The following is a 10,839-nucleotide window of genomic DNA, read 5'->3' as shown; positions in this document are numbered from 1 at the left end:
CAGGTTCCTGGAGCCTTTACGGTGATTCTCCATACATCACTATATGCCTGCCGATCCATGAGATGGTCTGTCTCCTCCGTTCAGTCAATCCCGTATTTAACCTTTATTTCTCCCTGTTTCCTTTATGTTGGACGCCATGCTAAACTCGTCATTGATTCCTTTGCGTTTTCAGTGTGACATTTTCTGTAACTTTATTTTTCTTCTTCCAATACATATTTCTCTTTTTTAATTTTTCCGATTTAGCATATGGTCCAGGGCCTCCCATAGTAAATTGTTAAATAGCACTGATACCAGGCATTCTTAACCTAGGAATGGTTCTAAAATGCCTCCTGTAATCAAGTCTGCTGGGGGTTTCAGTGGGTGGCCTTTGTGGAGTTAGTAAATGTCTTTTTAAATCCTCTGCTGGGGTCCCCGTGTACGATAAAGTGACTGAAAGGACCATAGCAGCTACACGCAGCTGAGCATTACAACCAGCCTAGCCGCCGACCTGGGCACCTGCGGCAAGAGAAACCCTGCTATGAGAGAAGGACTCACATGGGGGGGACACTCCTTGAACATTTGGGACTGGTGATGAGAGGAAAGCACACTGCTGGGCCTCATAAGGCATCTCGTACATATGGCTACCTATCCAAGATCAGGAGACATAGCTGACCTACCTAATACAGAGATGTAAGCACAGAGAAAGAGGCAAAATGAGGAGACAACGGAAGATAATCCAAGTAAGGGAACAGGACAAAACCCCAGAAAAGACCTAAATGAAACAGAAATAAACAATCTACCTGACAAACAGTTCAAATTAAAATTCATAAGGATGCTCACTGATCTTGGGAGAAGAATGGATGAACTCAGTGAGAACTTCAACAAAGAATTAGAAAACATAAAAAAGAACCAATCAGAAATGAAGAATACAATATTGGAAATGAAAAATTCACTAGAGAGACTCAATAGCAGAGTAGATGATACCAAAGAACGGATCAATGAGCTGGATGAAAAACTAGAGGAAATCAACCAAGCTGAACAGATGAAAGAAAAAAGAAAACGAACGAGGACAGTAAGGGACCTCTGAAATAACACCAAGTGCGCTAACATCCATATTATAGATGTCCAAGAAAGAGAAGAGAGAGACAAAAGGGCAGAGAATCTCTTTGAAGAAATAACAGCCGAACACTTTCCTATCCTAAGGAAGGAAACAGACATATAGGTACAGGAAGAACAGAGAGCACCAAACAAGATAAACCCAAAGAGATGCACACCAAGACACATTATTAAAATATCAAGAATTAAAGGTTAAGAGAGAATCCTGAAAGCTGCAAGAGAAAGGCAACAAGTGACAGACAAAGGAAAACCCAGAAGGCTATCAGCTATGACAGACAGGCTTAACAGCAACACTCATACCCAGAGTGAACTTCTCCACAACCCACTCTCCTCCACAAACGTATAACACAAAAGGGCACAGGTCAGTCTTTTTCATGTTTGGTTTTTAAACTTGATATGCATTACCATTACACAGGTGTGATCAAGCCCCATGCCAAGTGTCATCAACCAGCAGCATCCTCGATGGCCAGTCATGACAAACTCGAGGCTGCTTGAACTTCAGAACTATGTGAATTTGTATCATGCAGACTGAAATGAGGATGTGCTGGTCTCTGTACCTCTTCTCAGGGGCAGTAATCATGAAATGCCATTAATGGATCAGGCACAGCAGGTTATCAGGACCAGTCCTGTTAACAAGTTTCTCTTTTTTCATGCAACATGGATGGAATGGCAAATCCACTAGCCACTTATATTTCAAGCTGCAGCTGTTCCATGATCCAGGCAGACAATATGGTGGTTTTTCCAGGCTGTGGTGCTGGGATTTTTTACTCCATCTCTACACTGCCTGAGGTCCAAAGTATTCTCTCCTCACGTGCTGGGGTTGTTGCTCTCCATCACAGCCATGAAATCTGGGTGTGTAACCTCAGCTTTTCACCATTCACCTTCTGCTTGCGCACTCACCTTTTATCTGAATGGATAAGGCAAGAGAGAAGGGCTTTTTAGAAAATTTACAGAGATATACTAAAACCCCAAGTTGTCCAGTGTGAGCCAAGGTAGACGCACTCCATGAGCCTTAAATTCAGGCAAGCAGTCATTACCTTCACAATTTAAAACCATATTAATCCAACAAGAGAATACAGGTGGCTATAATGGGATTAAGTGTGAAGCCTTTCAGCCCACTTTTGGCCAGTTTGCAACCTGGAAATTGTAGCACCTAGACTGGCCTTGAATGGCTGTCAGGGGAAAGAAAAACACATTGTGCACAAAAACGGTGAGGACAGAATCACAGATGTTCAAAATACATCTAACGAACCACTGAGAAAGCAATGTCTCATCAGCATATTAGAAGATTTTTGAACCAAGGGAAGCACTTCCTATATTCCCTACATTCACAATGTCTTTTGAGTGTGAGTCATCCCATTTTTAGACTGTGAATCATGCCACGTTTATTAAAGAAAGAGGGAGAATCTAATGGAAACATGATGACTTTCAAGCATTTTTGACATTCATCAAGTTTTTCTCCACTGTGAGATTACCAGTGAATAGTAAATTATTTAGCAGAACTACAATTTTCCACATCTTCTTTTATTGGGGTTCATCTCCAATGCAAGGTCTCCCTTAATTAAAAGGGATTCAGCTCGGAATGGTCCTCACTGGTCTAGGTTTTCTTGGGCAGAGTCAGAAAGCCTTTTCCATAATGATTCTCATCACAAGTATTCCCTCTATTTTGAACACTCCTGTGTGTCTTAAGACGTGAGTGTTCCCTGAAGACTTTCCACATTATTTGCACTCATAGAGTTTCCCTCCATTTTGGGTTCTTTCCTGTTGAGGAAGGGATGAATGATGACTAAAGGAATCTTCAGACTCCTTAATAGATTATATATATCTGAAAACAGAAACATTATCACAATGTTTATGATTTTTACCATTTTCATTACAAGCATACAAAACTGCCCTGTTGATTTCTTTCCAATTGAATGATGGGACCCTTCTGGCAGAATGCTGTCCCATCTACTCTAAATTTAAAACGATTCCTGTAGTGTTTTATAAAATTGTTTTTATACTCACCGGTTTTATATATATGTGAGTGTATACTTGAGGGAAATTCGCAGCACCAAGTTTCAAGCTAGGTCTAGGATGTCCCCAAATTCATCACATTCCAAGTATCTCCCTAGAGGCGTCACTGTCTTGGGCTAGGGCCACCTGGTCCAAATACCTCTAATTTGCACTTATTTTCTATCTAATCCTCAAGCTTTTCTGAATGTGTAAAATAAGAGGTATCATATCCATCTTGACATTTGTATCCTATTTGGGAGACTGTTCCCCCTCCTACAATACGCTCCTGAAGTGCTCATTCACTTCAAGTCCCAAATCACATTCTGTGGTAAAACAAACAAATTTGAGAACTCAGAAAGAAATGTTAGGTTAAAGAAGTCCAAAAAGGTTAGGCTCGTTTGTATTACTATTCAAATTAGATAAAGAAAAAGAGTTAAGATAGATTTAAGGACTATGGTTATATCAAATATTTTGCAATTATAAGGACAAGGGGTCAAAATTTTAAGTAGTTTTGATTAAAAAATAATTACACAAAAATTAGAAGAGATGACGAATAGAAAGAGAAAATAGCAGGGAAGTTAATATGAAAGATCTGAACAGTGCACTGACATCAAAATGATAAATTTACAAAAGAAATAAACCTAGGACAATTTGTGATCATTGGAAAGTGTGAGGAAATGTGAAACAAGAGTAAGGGAAGTTGAAGATACCCCACAACATCAGAGACCAATGGCCTCAGCCTTCTGAGGAAAGAGTGCATCTTAAAAACTTTCCTCATTATGCTTCCAAACATACTGAGCTTTTCACTGACTGTGGTTTTATTTTGCAGACATTCATCTTGGAGAACACCTGTGTCTGCTGTCCTCAATTCTTGTTCCAACCATGAGATCAGACGTGATTTCAACAGGTGATACCCTGTCCACAGGGAAACATACATCAATGGAAGAGGCTCATGAAAGAGATGACAAATCTTCCCACCAGTAAGGAACTCTATTTCTAATGAAGCATTAAATTTATTTCAAAAGGGCTGCAAAGGCAAACATCCCACCTTTCTGTACCCCCCAAACTTGTTCTCTTGGACCCCTGAAACCCACATTCAGGATTATGTACACATTTACAAAGCCCTAAGGCTGTGATTCCAAGAAACAAAGAAAGTGCAACCAAGAGATCATTGTTCTGATGAGGAAACCACTAGAGGAGTGGTGCTCAAACATTATAGCTCATCACAGTCATCTGGAGGGCTTCATAAAACACAGATGAGGCAACAACCACAGCTTTCTGATTCACTATGTCAAAGGTGGAGACTAAAAACGTACATTTCTAACAGAGTGACGATGATGCTGTGGGTCTCACAGCCAAGTGCTGAAACAACAGTAGATTCAAACCCATGGGTGCAGGCTGTACGTGTGTGTTCTTTCTCATTGTATTCAGATTCAAATCTTCAATTTTGGAACACAGTAAGTATGTAATATATTTCTGACCCATAATAGGGTACAAGGAACGATGCCAGATTTACCTGTTGTGGCCAGGTTCTTGTAGTTCTCCAGCGTCACATCTGTGTATAGGTTTGTCTGACTGAGGTGCAGCGGAGTCCACTCCTCCTAGGTAAAGTCCCCAGCCTTATCATCAAAGGTCACTGAAACATAAACCAACACACACAGGCTGACCTATGCAAGTAACAGCTCCACCAATGCTCACTGGAGAATGAGGACGGGAGACCCAAAGCCAAAACAGGGTTCTCAGGCCTCCCATTATCTCCCCCAGTGTTCAGTGGTCCTAGGTACATTTTGCTCCATCTCCACTCTCCCACTGTTTATCTCCTCCAGCCACAAGGCTTTAATTGCACCTCTTACACATGAACTTATCTCACTACAACCAGACTAGGAGATCCTCTCATTTTATTTCCCTCAATTGTAGGATACTTTCCAGCACACTGCACGCTAGTGATAAATGTTAATGAATGAACAAATTCTTTGAGAAAAAGACACTTTCGTGTTCCTTACCTGCTGTCACAGCACTAAGCAAAGTTAGAAGCAGGCAGTTGACACCATGAGGATCAAGACTCATTAAGAATTACTGAACTACTGGGATGATTTTCAGGATAACCTCTGACCAATATGACAGACTTGACTACATGGGGAAATTCAACTTAATTGAATGGGGTCTTATTTGCTTTGAGAAGCTCTCGAGACAGATCTACACAGAAGAAACTTTATCTACTGGTAGATGCAAGTATGCCAGTCCTAAGAAGAATAAGCTTTGTATTTACCTAATAATTTGTCAGCTAGCCAGCCACCATTCTTTCATCCTCTAGCTTTTCCTCAGGAAGGGTAAAAGGGTCCCTAGTAAGAACTTTAGGAAAAGAACAAACGAATGAGGCTCCAGAGTTAACAGCAATTCCCACATTTACCTCCTTGAAAATCGTTCCATCCCCATTTGAAATTCTTGTCTGTCCCTGTACCATCAAGAAAACTCACACAAATACACACACTGCCAACAAATGCTAGAGCCGTCGCTCACTAGAGGCAGAAAAGGGATTGTGAGCCATGCTGCCCAGAGGACAAAGGTATAGTCTTACTTTAGAGGTAAGGAAAATTCGGGCCTGAGAACCGTGACCCTTCTCTGCCCCGATGATAACACTCATGAAGAAGATTATGCAGGACCTTTTCCCAAAGGGCATACAGGAACAGCTGGTTTATCACACAGCCTTCTCAGGCTGACTTGGGTTCCTCCTAAATGCACCAGAGCATTACTGCTCAGTCCTAGACCATTTGACGCCATACTGTGCAGGGCTGACCTGAAGGGGAGTCTGAAAAAGAGAATCACCTAGAACTCACTATACGACAAATCACTACCCACCATCCTGTGAGGCTGATGGTAAACTTCGCCTGACGCTCCTCTCCTTGATGTCAAGATCACTGCAGGGCACTCACTGAAGGCACCCAGACACTGTGGACTGACGGACAACAAACATCCTTCTCAAGGTTGTTAAAACATACCTAGATTATAACTCATTGTTCATGACACAATATAAATCTGAGTTTTCAGGAATATACTTAATTACTCTAATGTAGGCATGATTTCAAGGGAGGATGGAGGGAAAACCAGTGTTTTGAAATTAAAACAAAAATGTTGCTTATTTTTCTGCAAAATTACTTTTAACTTTGCTTTAAAAAATGCGCTCTGAAATTGCAAGGTGATACAAATCAAGTGGAGGGTATTTAGCAAGATTTCTAATAACCAAAAATAGGAAACAAGTCAAGGTCTATCCATGTGTAACTCATTAAATAATATGATATAGCTATGACTGGGAAACTAATAGAAAAAAAGAAATACATCTGTGAAGTGATTTCCAGCATCTATATTTAAGCGAAAATAGAAAGTGCAGAACATTGTATATTTGAGTAAGAATGTAAGGAAATAAGAATATGCCGAAAGGTGCATTGGAACACATAGACACCCATGCATTTCTTGTCTCTGAAAGTAAAAAAAACAAAACAAAACAAAAAAACACTATTAAGATATTAATGAAATGGAAAACTTTTGAGTATATTTTCTCATATTGTTTTGACTTTTGGACCATGTAAATGTTTTTACATGCTCAAGAGGTGAAAAGACTATAAAAGTGGAAACAAGAATAAAAAGAATATAGATTAAATACAAAAACACCTAAGAAACATGAAACTTTGATAACATTAGTATTGCAATACTGCATTTTCTGTGTGTGTCACGTAGGATAAAGGAAATAAGAAATAAACTAATGTTACTAGGAACCAAGACTTAGAAAAAACACAAAATTAAAATCTGAGGAGGTAAGAGAAAAAACAAAATATCAACTATGCATTGGTAATATGAATACAAACTTACCATTTAAAAATTTTTTATTCTAGTTCTGGAAGAGTCGTGAAGCCCTTGAAGTAAAATTTAGCACAGGGAGCAAACCTGTGCAAATGTTGACTTTTAAAAAGGACCAAGCTCTTTGAGAGAAATGTCTGACTCCACATGTAGGGCAGGAAAGTACAAAATAAACCTCCAACACCTTGTTGAGTCAGAAAACAATAAATACTCAAACCTCAATCGGGTTGTGTCAAATGGAGGGAGCTGAAAGGAGCTCCCCCTAGATTAACTTGAACTATCAAAAAGACATAATATATTGATTGTAGTACATTGACAGAGAATCCATGAGGATATAATAATCAAAAGGTAGAAAAAAGATAAGAGGAGAAAAAACTGCTAAAGAAAGAATGAACCAGAAAATCAGTATTTGGTAGCATTCAATATAATATGTGATCCAGGAAAATACAAAAAATGTCAGGAAACAGCATATTCCCATAGAGCCAAGCCTTACCCTCCTGTTTTCTAATTACTCTTCCTACATTCTGATAAATTCAATTTCAGTTGTTGCTACTAACAACAAGAGGCTCACATCACCTCTTTATAAAGATTCCCGGATTATGAAGTCCTGGGAGACTGACAGGGCTCTGGGGGGCAGGTGAGGTGAGGTGGAAGTGAGTTGCCCAGCTTTTCCATGGTAGTAAATTTCGTATTTACAGGCATTCTTTCACTCAAACATTTAATGATCTCAGGCCCTCCTACGAATGCTTATCTTCCCACCTGAATAGAACAAACCAGATGTATATAACTGACAATAACGTCAATAACTGACGCCCACAACCAGAACAGATTCATCCAGAGCTCACCCACACTGCTGGAATTCTCAGGCCTGTGAGGGACTGAGATGCTTGTCCTCCTGGAGATGGTGCAACAGAAGTTGCTTAGGAGGCATTTTGAAAGGTGGAGCACAGTGGATGAAAAGCACCCACGGACAGACACTACCTGACCCCACTTCCTGATCCACCTTCTCCCTCGGACAGACATTCTGAGTGGTCCCCATCCCTTACTGCATCAGAGAGATGATGTGGGCCAAGCAGGGAGAGCAGGTCAGGGACCCAGAGCAAACAGGGCAGTGAGATGAGGTGCCCGGTGGGGAGCTGGGAGAGTAGAACATGGTGGGAGGTGAAGAGCGCCCCGCCCCCCAGCAGGAAGAGCAGCAGCTGCCTGGTGTCCACGCAGAGCACAGGTGGTCTCCTTTTGCCCCTTCTCACCCTCCTGGTCCAGATAGGTTCACCCAAGCCCGGGATCTCCAGAACAGACACAGAAGGAGCAGCCAAGAGAGTTGAGCCAGCTGGAGGTGTGCTCTTCTTTTCTGATGAGGGGAGGGGCTCCAGGGACACAGGGCATGGAGAGAGAGCTGAAGTAGAGAAGAAATGGGAACCGTGACCTTGCTAAGCTAGAAAAAAACTCCAAGCACCTGCAGCTGGAAATGCAGCAGAGGGCTGGAGACACGTCCCAGGGGCAAGGCAGAGCCAGGACCAAGGGCAGAACCAGGCAAGGGTTCCTGCTGTAGAAGTATTGGCAAGGGCACCTCCTCCCAGGAAGGGAAGGCTACTTTTATTTTTCTCCTTTATGGTTGAGGAAATACACACAGACCAATTAAGTACATGCCCATGTTCACCAAGTCAATAAAAATAAGCGCCACCGGAAGTAAATCCTAAGTTGCTTGACACTTTGCAATGACCTCCAAAGGATGCCTCTACATAAATACCAATCTAGGGGCAAAGGAGGGAGAAAGTAAAAGTTCACAGTGCACTGGTGCTATGATTGTCCTTACTTCATTCAGATGCAAATGCTGGGACTTTCTACATCTCAAGAAATCCCTTTAACAAAAACACAAATATTGCATCATTTCACTTCTATGAGATCCCCACATTAATCAAAGTCATAGCGACAAAAAGTAGAATGGAGGTTGCCAGGGCCTGTAAAGAGAGGAGAAGAGGGATATAGTAGATATTAGAGATACAGCGTTTCACTACTGAAACTTGAAAAAGTTCCTGAGGTCTACCGCGCAACAAAGTTCATATACTTAACAAGACCGACTGCACACTTCAAACAGTTAAGATGGTGTATCTTATGTGTTGTTTACCACAACTTAAAATAAAACCTTTTTGTGAATTTTCAAACATATCTAGGAAAACGTATCTGCCAAGAACTGAAGGGATTTTATAAGCGAATGGGGATATACACAGAATTATCATATGAGCCAACAACTTGATTTCTGGGCATATGCCCCAAAGAATTGAAAGCAGGGACTTGTGGTCATATTTGTGGATCTATGTTCATTGCAGCGATCACAACAGACACTGGACCCCATCCTGGTGGATCACAGGTTCAACTCTGACCTTGTCTGTGAATAATTCTGGTCTCTTTATTTTATGTGGCAATGAAGTATATAAAGGGTTCCCACATAAATGGTCAGGGTGACATGGACTTGGATGCCTGGCCCCTTCCCTCACCAGGTGTCCCACTTTAAATGCTAGCAAATTTCCAAGCCTGGCCTCCTTCATACATAAGGTAGCACCACAAACACACAGCCAACGAGACATCAGAGACCATCGACTCATGTGTCTCAACACCAATTCAATAAGGACCCTTTTTCCAAGTTGGGGAACTTCTGATCTAGAAGAAGCAATTTGAAACATCTCCAAAGTAATGGAACAAGGATGCACTGCCACTGTGCAGACCTTGGAAGGACACCAATGAGGATTTAGCACATTAGCCACTGTACTCCAAAGCCACCATCTCCTGGATACCCCAGCTGCCCAAGGAGGAATGTGTGCACACGTTGGCAAACAATGCTGCTTCTATGTAAAAAGGCAGGAGAAGTAATGTCTCATGTGAACCACATAAAAGAACAAGTCAACATTCTACATCAAATGAATGAAACACAATCGTTTCAATTGGACGGATCTCTTCTCGGGAGTGGGAGACTGATCCATCGGGATACGGGGCTGTGTGTTTGGATTTGTTCTTTTCTGCTTTCTCTTCCTTGTTCTAACCTGTGTTGTTGTTTCCTTTGGCAGATCTCTTACCTCCCAACTTCTAACCCAAATCTTCTCTCCAAAGTAATCGACCCAGCTTCTTGCCTGTGAAACTTCATGTCAAGTTTCAAACAGGGACCTGGAGGGACTAACCCCACCAGAATGGCATAAAGACTATTTTAAACTGAGAACATCTGAACAAACAGCAGCTGCAGAGAAAAGCCTTCCTACATTCCCTGTGATGAGTAAAGCAGGCCTTTCTGAGGATTCAGATGCCATAACCCGCTCCAAGGGATCCTCTGTAAGGCAGGAGCCTGACTTGCCATCAAGTCAGGGGAACTGTGTAAACAAGTCCTATCAGAACCTTCCATCCTTTCCCACTGAATCCTTAACACCCCCTCCCCATCCCATTAAGCTGGTGTATAAAACCTTATCTCTGGCCGTTAGGAGAGCTACCCCTTAGAGCGTGCTCCTGCATCCATACATAATAAACTTTTCTCCTATTAATATGTTTATGTAAATTTTATGTAATTTTTCTCCTATTAATAATAATAATATTATATTAATTAATATAATATTAATTAATAATTAATATTAATATAGTGGCCCTCAAACGCTTGATCCTAAGTTGCTAGAGGAAAATATTTCCTCCCAATGACACTTTCTAGACTTCTCTGGATACACCAAAGTCTTCAAATACATAACGAAATTTAGAAACCTTGATTTTGTTTGAAGGTGGAAGAATCCAATGTACATATGCACAGGCTTTCTGGGAGTCCTTTTAAACTTGTCTGAAACAATAAACTTTGGGTAGTAAAAAAAAAAATACTTGTAAAAAGCTTCTGTAACATATCAGCACATAGAATACATT

At 41.1% G+C, this 10,839-nt stretch overlaps 1 long non-coding RNA gene across 2 annotated transcripts; it reads left to right on the top strand.

The window, feature by feature from the left end:
- The first annotated feature begins 31 nt into the window (after positions 1 to 31).
- LOC106783435 (uncharacterized) lies at positions 32 to 10,489 on the top strand. Of its 2 annotated transcripts, none has more exons than XR_011440637.1 (3): positions 32 to 1,456; positions 3,920 to 4,547; positions 10,011 to 10,489. It is a non-coding gene; the product is annotated as an uncharacterized lncRNA (long non-coding RNA). The 2 variants fall into 2 exon arrangements; XR_002809230.2 differs by having other exon boundaries at positions 1,319 to 1,456; positions 3,920 to 4,070; positions 10,011 to 10,477.
- Positions 10,490 to 10,839: the final 350 nt, after the last annotated feature.

This window comes from Equus caballus, chromosome 7 (assembly GCF_041296265.1).
Source record: "Equus caballus isolate H_3958 breed thoroughbred chromosome 7, TB-T2T, whole genome shotgun sequence".
Lineage (NCBI taxonomy): Eukaryota > Metazoa > Chordata > Mammalia > Perissodactyla > Equidae > Equus > Equus caballus.
This window is presented reverse-complemented; position numbering and strand designations above follow the sequence as displayed.